This window comes from Meles meles, chromosome 11 (genome assembly GCF_922984935.1).
Source record: "Meles meles chromosome 11, mMelMel3.1 paternal haplotype, whole genome shotgun sequence".
Classification (NCBI taxonomy): domain Eukaryota; kingdom Metazoa; phylum Chordata; class Mammalia; order Carnivora; family Mustelidae; genus Meles; species Meles meles.
In genome coordinates this window covers 27191451-27203810 of record NC_060076.1, presented here as the reverse complement: position 1 = coordinate 27203810, position 12360 = coordinate 27191451, and the positions used below count along the sequence as shown (strand labels likewise).

Here is a 12360-nt window from a genome sequence, read left to right as displayed (position 1 = left end):
AAAGAAAACCAAAGCTGGTGGAGTAACAATTTTGGACTTTAAGCTCTATTACAACGCTGAAATCATCAAGACAGTATGGTACTGGCACAATAACAGAAACATGGATCAATGGAACAGAATAGAGAGCCCAGAAATGGACCCTCAATTCTATGGTCAACTAATCTTTGATAAAGCAGGAAAAAATGTCCAATGAAAAAAGACAGTCTCTTCAAGCAATGGTGGTGGGTTAGGGTTAGGGTTAGGGTTAGGGTTAGGGTCACATGCAGATGAATGAAATTGGACCATTTCCTGACACCCACAGAAAAATAGACTCAAAATGGATGAAGTATCTTTATGTGAGGTACATACACACACACACACACACACACACACACACACACACACACCCTCCTACATACATACAATGGAATATTACACAGCCATCAAAAATTGAAATCTTGGCATTTGCAACAATATGGATAGAAGTAGAGGATATTTTGCTAAGCAAAGTAAGTCAATCAGAGAAAGATAATTATCATACAATCTCACTGATATGTGGAATTTGAGAAACAAAACAGACGATCATTGGGGAAGAGAGGAAAAAATGAAACAAGATGAAACCAGAGAGGGAGACAAACCGTATGACTCTTAATAAGACTTTTAATCTTAGTAAACAAACTGAGGGTTGCTGGAGTGGAGTGGGGGTGGGAGGGATGAGGGGCTGAGTGATGGACATTGGGGAGGGTATGTGCTATGGTAAGCACTATGAATTGTGTAAGACTAATGAATCACAGACCTATACTCCTGAAACAAGTAATGCATTATATGTTAATAAAAATAAATTCTAAAAAGGTATTTTTTCATACTTTTCAGGATTTAAAAAAATTTGAGTATCATTGATACATAATGTTATATTAGTTTTAGATGTAGTATAGTGCTTCAACAAGTTTATATCTTATGCTATACTCACCACAAGTGTAGCTAGCATCTGTCACCATACAACACTGTTATAGTACCATTGACTATATTCCCTATGCTGTGCCTTTTAGCCCCATGATTTATTCATTCCATATCTGAAAGCCGGTATTTCCCACTCCCTTTCACCCATTTTGCCCAACTCCCTATCCTTCTCACCTCTGGCAACCATCAGTTCTCTGTATTTATAGATATGATTCTGTTTTTGATTGTTTTGTTTAGTTATTTGTTTTTAGATTACACATAAGTAAAATTGTATAGTATTTGTTTTTCTCAGTCTAACTTCACTTAGTATAATACCCTCTGGGTCCATCCACATTGTCTCAAATGGCATGATAAAATCCGTTTTTATGGCCCATAGTGTTCTATTTACTTACACACACACACACACACCCTCCTTAACCATTCTTCTGTTGATGGACACCTAGGTTGCTTCTGTATCTCGGCTATTGTATATAATATTGTAATAAACAGGACTTCAAATATCTTTGAATTTGTGCTTTTGTTTTCTTTGGGTGAATACTCAGTGGTGGAATTACTGGGTTGTACGGTATTTTATTTTAGTTTTTCAAGGAAATTCTATACTATTTTCCACAGTGGCTGCACCAATTTACATTTCCACCAACAGTTTATGAAGGTTCTTTTTCCCCCCAGATCCTCATCAAAACTTGTTTTTTCTTGTCTTTTTGATTTTAGCCACTCTGTCAGGGAGTAAGGTGTTTTGGTTTCCATTTCCCTAATGATTAGTGATGTTGAACATCTTTTCAAACATCTTTTTTGTCTTTTTTGAAAAATGTTTATTCAGGTCCTATGCCCATTTATTAATCAGATTGTTTTTGTTTTTGTTTTTGTCTTTGTTTGTTTTTGGTGGTGAGTTGTATAAGTTCCTTATAGGTTATAGATATTAACCCCTTATCAGAAATATCATTTGTAAATACCTCTCCCATTCAGTAGGTTGCCTTTTGGTTTTGTTGATGGTTTCCTTCTTTGTGCAAAATCTTTTTATTTTGGTGTAGTCTGAATAGTTTATTTTTGCTTTTGTTTCCCTTGTCTTAGGAGACATGTCTAGAAAAATGTTGCTATAGCTGATACCAGAGAAATTACTGTCTGTGTTCTCTTCTGTTAGTTTTATGGTTTCAGCTCTCACATTTAGGTCTTTCATTCATTTTGTGTTTATTTTTATGTATGATGTTAGAATGTGAATCTTCATTCTTTTATATGTAGCTGTCCAGTTTTCCCAGCACTGTTTATTGAAGAGACTGTCTTTTCTCAATTGTGTATTCTTGACTCCTTTGTCATAGATTAGTTGTTGACTATATAAGTATGAGCTTATTTCTGGGTTTTGTATTCTGTTCCATTGATCTATGTGTCTATTTTTGTGCCAATACCATACCATTTTGATTCTGTAGCTTTGAATTATATCTTGAAATCTGGAACTATGATACCACTAGCTTTGTTTTTCTTTCTCAAAAGTACTTAGGCTATTCAAAGTCTTTTATGGTTCCATACAAATTCTAGTATTAGTCCCAGTTTTGTGAGTTTTCTGGATTTGTTAATGTTTATCTTATGTAAGTTAATGTAAGTTTTAACATACAAACAAAAAATACACAGGTATTGCAGTATACATATTAAAACTTTTTAAAAAGAAATTCATAGTGATATATGATCCAAAAGTCCAAAGACTATTGTGTTGGTAGGGAGGCATTGTGGCATCACCAAACATTCATAAACTTTGGAGCCACACAGATCAGCTGTGATTATTAACAACAAGTACCATTTAATAAGTTGTTCCTAGGGGTAGGCATCATTAGCTTGCAGCAGCCATCGCATTCCATCCAAAACCACATGTGGGAGGAATGACATGCCTGCATATCCTTTTATGACCACCTAGCACATTTCCCAAGATGCTTTGGGGGTAGGCTGGGTCTTCTGCTTATATGAGTGCCTTGGCCCTCAGATTCTTAAAATTTGAAATTGTTGGTTGAGCTCTTGTCTCCCACACTCTAAAAATCACTAAAGGGATTTCATCAAAAGGGATTTCTGTGGCATACATTGAACAAAAGGAAAATAATCCATAAAATCACCTCTTAACATTATTTGCAATTTAGTCAATGGGGGTATTGGCAGAAGGGGATGGAATAATAGGTTAAGAAAAATCCACAACCACAGTTAAAACTAAATTATAGTTAACCCTCTGTTATCTAGAGATGTTATCTGGAGATTATAGTGTTGGCTAGGCCTGGGTGGGATTTATTTTCCCAGTGGGCTGGGCTTTGGGAACGGCCACACCAAGTCCATTTTTTGAGGAAAGTTCAGAAGGCAGGTGGTCCCCTCACATCCTACTTCTTGTTGGAGTAGAGGCTGGTAATCTGAACTCATTCATTTGCCACCCAGTTACTTAACCTGCAGGCTGAGGAGGCCTGCCACTGTCAGAGCACTGCTACACTTTGACCACTGTTGATCTACTTTGAATAATAGAGCAGGGACCATCTCACAGATGAGAAAATGGAGGCTTGGAGAGATTAAGTAACTTGCTCACTGACTGAAAGCTGGTGTCAGATTTGGGACTGGAGCCCAGGTCTGGCTGATTCCAAAGTTTCTGTGTCTTTCATTGCTTCCCTGCCACTTAACTTGTGGGGTTTGGTCCTACTGGGACAGAGATATTTTTGGATGGAGAGACTTTCAAAATATATCATATTGGCAGCTGCCAGTTCTTCCTATTCCAAATGATACCCTGTGCTTTTCTTTTTGTGTGTGTGACTTTGTTGAGAGTCATAAAGGACTTTGAAAGTCATCCATTCCAATGCTCTCATTTTATAATGAACAAAATTAATACCCAGAAAGATAAAGCAATTCACCAAGGGTCCCCATGGTAATTAGTGATGGCTATAAACCTGCTGTATTTGAACTTTTGAACTCCTCACATTTTGGGGAAAAGATCCCAGAATATAAATGTGTGTGATTCAGCTTAAGTTTTCAAACATCTATAATTGAGGAACAGAGTTATAATTTTCGGAAGAAATAGGCCAAATCATGGTTTTCCATCAAACTTGTTTGAAACTTTAAGCCGGCTTGGAGCGGCACTTACATTCTACCAATGCTGGGTTGGTTCTTATTCTTGCTTGCCTTGATTTAAAAAGATGAGCCACGTGACTACCAAGAGTTTGGAAGCTTTTCTGATGTTTTCAATAAAACAGCATGTAGAACTAGAACTCTTCTATTTTAGGATTTTTTTTTTTCTGGTCATGAGGCAGTGAGTAACCATCACTAAACTCTATTTCTATCTGAGATTGAATTTATGAAAAACTCTGATTAGTTTTTTTTAGCTTGCACCTGAGCCTGTAGAATTACACATGGTTTCTAACTTGCCCTTTCTTCTTGTTATGAATAACAAGTGATCTTACTAAATAGGAGCTAAAAGCAGAAGAATTATTTTTTTGTCTTTATTCATTTATTCAAACAATAAAAAATATATTGAGCATCTATGGTGTGCCAGGCCCTGTCTTCATCCTTGTCCCTGAAAAGGCATTTATGGTCTAGTAGAGGAGACATACACATGCGTGGTTTTTGAAATGGTACATGATATTGTCATAGAGACATATTGCACTGGGAAGCTTTTTTGCCCAGAGGAGGTGGAGAAGACACTGACAAAAATTTATTTTTTATCTGGAAATTAAAGGATGAGTAGGAGTTCATTAGGTGGAGAAGAAAGACCAACACAAACAAAGATAGAAATGGATTCCTGTTGGGTGGTAAATTCTTGGTGGCTGGTAATGTAAATGTGAATGACCGGTATTTCAACATATTGGGTTTGGAAACTGATTTCAAGCTTTTAAAATCAATTTTTAAAAATTAACTTTTTTTTTAAAGATTTTATTTATTTATTTGAAAGACAGAGATCACAAGTAGGCAGAGAGGCAGGCAGAGAGAGAGAGAGAGAGAGGAAGAAGCAGGCTCCCTGCAGAGCAGAGAGCTCAATGCGGGGATCCTGGGATCATGACCTGAGTTGAAGGCAGAGGCTTTAACCCACTGAGCCACCCAGGTGCCGCCTAAAAATTAACTTTTAAAGCTAAATTGTAATTATTTGGCATTCCTGGCTACCATTGTGCTTCAAATAGTTAATCCTCACAACAATTCTATCCTGTGGCTATTGAGGAGGAAACTGAGTCTCAGGGAGCTTAAATGTTTTGCCAAGATCACAAAGCTAGTAAAGGGGCCTAACAAGAGTTTTGCTTTTCAAATATGCTTTCACTCGGTGAAGTTTTTATTTTTAACCAAAATAATATTTTTAACCAAAAAACAAACCTTTAAGAATGATTTATTGGGGCGCCTGGGTGGCTCCTGGTAGTTTAGTGGTTTAGGCCGCTGCCTTCGGCTCAGGTCATGATCTCAGGGTCCTGGGATCGAGTCCCGCATCGGGCTCTCTGCTCGGCAGGGAGCCTGCTTCCCTCTCACTCTCTCTGCCTGCCTCTCTGCCTACTTGTATCTCTCTCTGTCAAATAAATAAATAAAAAAATCTTTAAAAAAAAAAAAAGAATGATTTATTAAATGGATTTTATTTTTTGAAAGATTTTTATTTATGTATGTGAGAGAGAGAGACCATGGGGGGGGGCAGGGGGATGGGGAGGAGGAAGGGGCTTAGGGAAAAGCAGGGCTCCATCCAGGACTCCTGGATCATGACCTGAGCTGAAGGCAGATGCTTAACATACTGAGCCACGCAGGCACCCCTATTAGATGAACCTTAAAGTATTATATAGGAAAGTTTATTAAGAGCTTATTTGGCCCAAGTCTTGAGGTATATATCAAGAACTATTCACTCGGAGAGGTTAGGTGACACACTTTTATGACAGGGCTACTTAGGATAGCCTTAATCTTTTGCTTCCTTCTGGTGCTTTGACACTGAATGCCAGTTATGCATCTTGAAGATATAAAAGTGAATAAGAAATAGTTTCCACAGAAAAATTTAATAACTTGCCCGAGGCTCATAAGGAATAGGGCTGGCATAGAACCCAGGCAGTCTGGCTCCAGAGCCCATGCTGTTAACTTTGCTCTTAGAGAGGATGGTGATGGAAGTGAGAGGGGCAGCCTCACTTCAGTTCTGTTGTTGTTTGCTCAAAGAAGTTTCTCACATATATTTAGTGCCCCTTGTCCCCATCTGTAGTCACATTTGCCTAACATGTCACCATTTATAAAGTACATTAATAAGCTTGACTTTGATAGTACTTCACAACAACCCCAGGAAGTACAGATGAGGAACCATGTGCAGAGAGGCTAAAGAAATTGTGTAACTCTCAGGCAAATGAAATAAGGTGCTTAAAGTGTTTTGAGAAGAGGACAGGACTGGAAGGTGGGCTGGAACTCAGAACTGCCTGAGTAATTAACTGAATAGGACCAACTGTGTGAACAACAGCTGGTGTCCAATGGTGAGGGCAAGAAATGGCAACCATGGGTGTGTTCATGGAAAAGCAAGGCCACAGATATTAGACTGAGAGGCAGGAAGCCTAAAGGGCATGATCAGATAACCAGGACAGCAGAAACCAAAACTACAGGGCCACAGCCTTAGGAATATCAGGATCCCAGGGAACATGATGGAAGCTTTCCATTCTGAAAGGGAAAAAGCCAAGTTAACTGCCTCTTGTTCAGACTAGGCTGGACAGTCTTGAGTCTTCAAATATAGTGATGAATGAACCAGCTGTCAGGAATTGAGGATGAAACAGAGGCTCACCTACTAGGTCTCTACTCAAACTCCCCCTGAATACCTGTCCATGTCTTTATCTTTCCATATCCTTTATAACCCAGCTCATATCCCTAACAGAAAGCCAAGAGGACATGATTCACTTGTCCTTTGAACCTCCTGAATCATCTTACTCTGTAACTCTGAGAAAATAATTACATTTTGTTTTTCATTTGCAGACATGATTTTGCCTCATCTATATTATAAGCATCTTAGGGTCATTGATTACTTTTTTCACTTTTCAGTGTGTTCAAATCCCATCGCTGCATAGAGGTACATAAAGCTAAACACTTTCTATTTTTACAGCTTCAAAAGAACAGGTATTAATTCTTCTTTAAATGCGTGGTAGAATTGCCCTGGGAAGCCATCTGGCCCTGGGTTCCTGTATGTTGGGAGATTTTTTATTACTGTTTCAATCTCCTTGCTAATTATGGGTTTTTCAGGTTTTCTGTTTCTTCGTGTTTCACTTTGGGTAGTTCATACATCTCTAGGAATGCATCTGCTTCTTCCAGATTGCCTAATTTGTTGGCATATAGTTGCTCATGATATGTTCTTATAATTGTTTGTATTTCTTTGGTGTTGGTTGTGATCTCTCATCTTTCATGATTTTATTTATTTGGGTCCTTTCTCTTTTCTTTTTGATAAGTCTGGTCAGGGGTTTAGCAATCTTATTAGTTCTTTCAAAGAACAAGCTCTTAGTTTCGTTGATCTGTCCTACTGTTCTTTGATTCCTTGACTTCTGCTCTGATCTTTATGATTTCTCTTCTCCTGCCAGGGTTCAGGCTTTATTTGCTGTTCTTTCTCTAACTCCTTTAGGTATAAGGTAACGTTGTGTATTTGAGACCTTTCTTGTTTCTTGAGAAAGGCTTGTATTGCCATGTTACTTCCCTCTTAGGACCGCCTTTGCTGCATCCCAAAGATTTTGAACAGTTGTGTTTTCATTTTCATTTGTTTCCATGACTTTTAAAAACTCTTCTTTAATTTCCTGGTTGACCCATTCATTCTTTAGTAGGATGCTCTTTAGCCTCCATGTATTTGAGTTCTTTCCAACTTTCCTCTTGTGATTGAGTTCCAGTCTCAAAGCAGTGTGGTCTGTAAATATGCAGGGAATGATCCCAATCTTTTGGTACCAGTTAAGACCTGATTTGTGACCCAGTATGCGATCTATTCTGGAGAATGTCCCATGTGCACTAGAGAAGAATGTGTATTCTGTTGCTTTGGGATGGAATGTTCTGAATATATCTGTGAAGACCATCTGGTCCAGTGTGTCATTCAAAGCCCTTTATTTCCTTGTTGATCTTTTGCTTAGATGATCTGTCCATTTCAGTGAGGGAGTGTTAAAGTCCCCGACTACTGTTGTATTGTTATCCATGGGTTTCTTTGATTTTGTTATTAATTGGCTCATAAGATTGGCTGCTCCCATGTTAGGGGCATAAATATTTACAATAGTTAGGTCATCTTGTTGGACGGACCCTTTAAGTATGATACAGTGTCCTTCCTCATCTCTTATTGCTGTCTTTGGTTTAAAATCTAATTTGTCTGATACAAGGATTGCCACCCCAGCTTTCTTTTGATGTCCATTAGCATGGCTAATGGTTTTCCACCCCCTCACTTCCAATCTGGAGGTGCCTTTGGGTCTAAAAAGAGTTTCTTGCAGATAGCATTATCGATGGGTCTTGTTTTTTGTTGTTTTTTTTTTTTAATCCAATCTGATATGCTGTGTCTTCTGACTGGGGCATTTAGCCCATTTACATTTGGGGTAACTATAGAAAGATATGAATTTAGTGTGATTTAGTATTACCTGTAAGGTGACTGTTACTGTATATTTTCTCTGTTCCTTTCTGGTCTATGTACCTTTTAGGCTCTCTCTTTGCTTAGAGGACCCCTTTCAGTATTTCCCGTAGGGCTGGTTTGATGATTGCAAATTCTTTTAGTTTTTGTTTGCCCTGGAAACTTTTTGTGTCTCCTTCTATTTTCAGTGACAGCCTAGCTTCATTTGGTATTCTCTGCTGCATGTTCTTCTTGTTTAGTGCCCTGAATATATCATGCCAGTCTCTTCTGGCCTGCCAGGTCTCTGTGGATAGGTCTACTGCCATTCTCATGTTTCTCCTATTGTAGATTACATCTTGTTCCACGTTGCTTTCAGGATTTTCTCTTTGCCTCTGAGATTTGTAAGTTTTACTGTTAGATATCGGGGTGTTGACTTATTTTTATTGATTTGGGGGGGGGTCTCTGTGCCGCCTGGATTTTCATGCCCATTTCCTTCCCCAGATTAGGGAAGTCCTCCTCTATAATTTGCTCCAATATCTCTTCTCCCCCCCCTTTTTCTTCTGTAATCCCAATTATTCTAATATTGTTTTGCTTTATGATATCCCTTATCTCACGAATTCTCTCCTCATGGTCCAGTAATTGTTTAATCTCTCTTTTTTTGAGTTTCATTATTCTCCATCATGTAGTCTTCTGTATCACTAATTCTCTCTTCTGCTTCATTTATCCTAGCAGTTGGAGCCGCCATTTTTTTTTAAGATTTCATTTATTTATTTGTCAGAGAGATAGAGTACAGGCAGGCAGAATGGCAGGTAGAGGCAGAGGGAGAAGCAGGTGCCCCACAGAGCAAGGAGCCTGATGTGGGACTCAATCCCAGGACCCTGGGATCATGACCTGAGCTGAAGGCAGCCACTTAGCTGACTGAGCCACCCAGGCATCCCAGAGCCTCCATTTTTTTATTGCACCTCATTAATAGCCTTTTTAATTTCTACTTGGTTAGATTTTATTTCTCCAGAAAGAGATTCTCTTGCATCTCTTATGCTCTTCAAGCCCTGCTAGTATCTTTTTGTCATCCGGAACTCTAGTTCTGACATCTTACTAATGTCCATGTTGATTAGGTCCCTGGCAGTTAGTACTGCCTCTAGTTCTTTTTTTTTTTTTTTTTTTTGAGGTAAGTTTTTCTGTTTTCTCATTTTTTCCAAAGAATAGATGAATGAAAGAACAAAATGCTAAAAGGGTAACAATGACCCCAGGAAGCACACAATAAACAAATCAGTAGAGACCTGAAACCAGGAGAAAAATTAAAAAAAAAAAAAAAAGAATATGATCAGGCTGGTGAATAGAACAGAGTTACATACTAAATTTTGGGTGTATTTCAGTCTGTTAGAAGAAACTGTCTCCCAAATTTTTAAAGAAAGAAAAAAAAAATATATATATATATACACATACCAAAATAAGGGTAAATATAATGACAGAAAGGAATATGACTATAAAGGTGAAAATTAAAAAAGATTTTAAAAAAGGAAATGATAAGAAGTTGGTTGGAAAAGGAAAGAGAAAAAATAAAGAAAAAATAGAAAAATAAAAAATCAAGAAAATTTTAAAAATTAACTTTGAAGGAGTAAAGAGTCATGGGAAAATAAGCCATGAATTCTATGTGCTGTATTGCCCTAGTGCTGGAGTTCTGCAGTTCTTGTTGATTGGTAAACTTGGTCTTGGCTGGATGTTCTTGCTGATCTTCTGGGGGAGGGGCCTGTTGCAGTGATTTTCAAATGTCTGACCAAGGTGGAATTGCACTGCCCTTGCCAGAGGCCAGGCTAAGTAATCTGCTTGGGTTTGTTCTCTGTAACTTTTGTTACCTTAAGGATTTCTGAGGATATGAATGAAAATGGCGCTGGAAGAACAGAGAATTTGGGGCCCTGAACCTCAGTGCCCCCTCAGAGAAAAGCAGTCAATCATTCCTGTCCCCCCCCGCCCCCCGTCTTCAGCTACCCTCTATGCTCTCACTTGCTGATAGCCAGCTGATGAACGCTCCCTTCCCACCATAGTCTATCTTCCCATATATCGCCTTAGATTCACTTCTCTGCACAACCTACCTTCCAGAAAATGGTCGCTTTTCTATTCATCATGCTGCCACTATTCTCTTCTTCGGTATCTTGTGAGTTCATAGGTGTTCAGACACCTATTAACTATCTAAATAGTTATCTATTTAATTAAATAACTATCTATTTAACTAAACAACTATCTAGCTGAATTCCTGGGACCAGACAAAATTTAGGTCTCCTATTCCTCTGCCATCTTGCTATCCTCCTTCAAAAATAACTATAAATAACCTTTATTTCACTACTTTGTAGAACAAAGAAAAACTGTAAACAATGTATTTGAATATGCCTCATTATTTTTAGAACCTTGGTTTAACGTTTGGTGCATAGCTATTTGAAGGCTTCTGTTTAAGTTTGGTTTATAGCAGCATTTAATTGTTATGGTTCTCATAGCTAGAAAAAGAACTTCACATAGAAATTCCTAATGGAACCAAATATCAGTCTCTCATTGACTTCACTTACTAAATCACAATACTCATTTTTCAATCCTAACCACCATTTATACAGAAGTTTTTACTGAAGTTTGGCTAATAAATTTCTATCATGCCTGATGCCAAAAAAATTACTCCAGCAAACAAATTGGAAGGATTGCATATTTAAATTCTTTAAAAAATAGATTCAAAACCCACTAAAACTCTTTGGGAGACTATTAAACATATGGAAAAATTCTGTTTCCAAGTTTATTAAATATGTGGGTGACAAATGTATATAATTCCTACAACTAAACAATATAATAATAAAAAACATTCCCCAAAAGCCATTTTCAAAAATGTCCTCTGGGTTTCTTTTAAAAAGTAGGGTTTTTTTTTTCCATTATTAAATATCACTTTCACCTTGAAGAAATAAGCTATTTAATTTGTCCTTATTTTTCTTTTAATTTATCTGGTATATTGCACACTATTGGCCACCACCTGTTATCATATAAAATGTCAATAAATTGGAGATCTATGCTTGCTTCGGCAACACATACACTAAAATTGGAACGATACAGAGAAGAATAGGATGGCCCTGACCAAGGATGACACACAAATTCATGAAGCATTCCGTATTTTAAAATAAATAAATAAATAGGAGATCTGTCTTTAACTTTAGCAACCTTCTTAAGGGCTTTGATACAAGATACATGGTGAACCTCTTAGGTTCATGGCTATTCCTTGCTCATTATAAAGCAGGGGTAAGCAAACTACAGCCCTCAGATCAGATCCAGCCCACCACTGTTTTTATAAATTTTTACTGCAACACAGTCACACTCATTCATTTAAATATTGTCTATGACTGCTTTCATCATACAGGAGTAGATTTGAAATGTTGTGACAGAGACCATATGCCCTGCAAAGCCTAAAACATTTACTATTTTCCTCTTTACAGAAAAAAGTTGCCAACCCAGGATCATCATAAAATTTTTGCTAGTACAAGTTCTGGTTCATAAGATTCACCACATAAATTCCTGGAATTTTAAGCACATAGCTTTGAATTCCTTCCTGCAATAGCTGTCTATGAATGATGCAGTGATTATATTTCTCTTGTGGTTCTGTCCCTCTAGCCTTAACACTTCTTTCATTAAAGAAGTCATTAATATATTTATAATTAATGTATTTCTCCCAGGATATCTCTATATCAGTGGAAAGACAGAGAGAATAGTTTTTCATGTATTTCATTATTGAAACAGAATGTAGCAAATATCATAAACTGAGACAAGTTAGAAACATCTGTACTTTCATCCAACCATGTCAGAAACTTCCCACACTGTCAAATCTATCCTAATTTTTTCAAATCTTCATCATTGTTTTCTAGGCATCTCCC

The 12360-nt window shown here is 37.5% G+C and overlaps 1 non-coding gene across 1 annotated transcript; it reads left to right on the top strand.

Annotated features, from left to right (window-relative positions):
- The first annotated feature begins 11506 nt into the window (after positions 1–11506).
- On the top strand, positions 11507–11610 carry LOC123953657. The gene has a single exon (XR_006820920.1). It is a non-coding gene; the product is annotated as a U6 spliceosomal RNA (small nuclear RNA).
- The last annotated feature ends 750 nt before the right edge of the window (positions 11611–12360 follow it).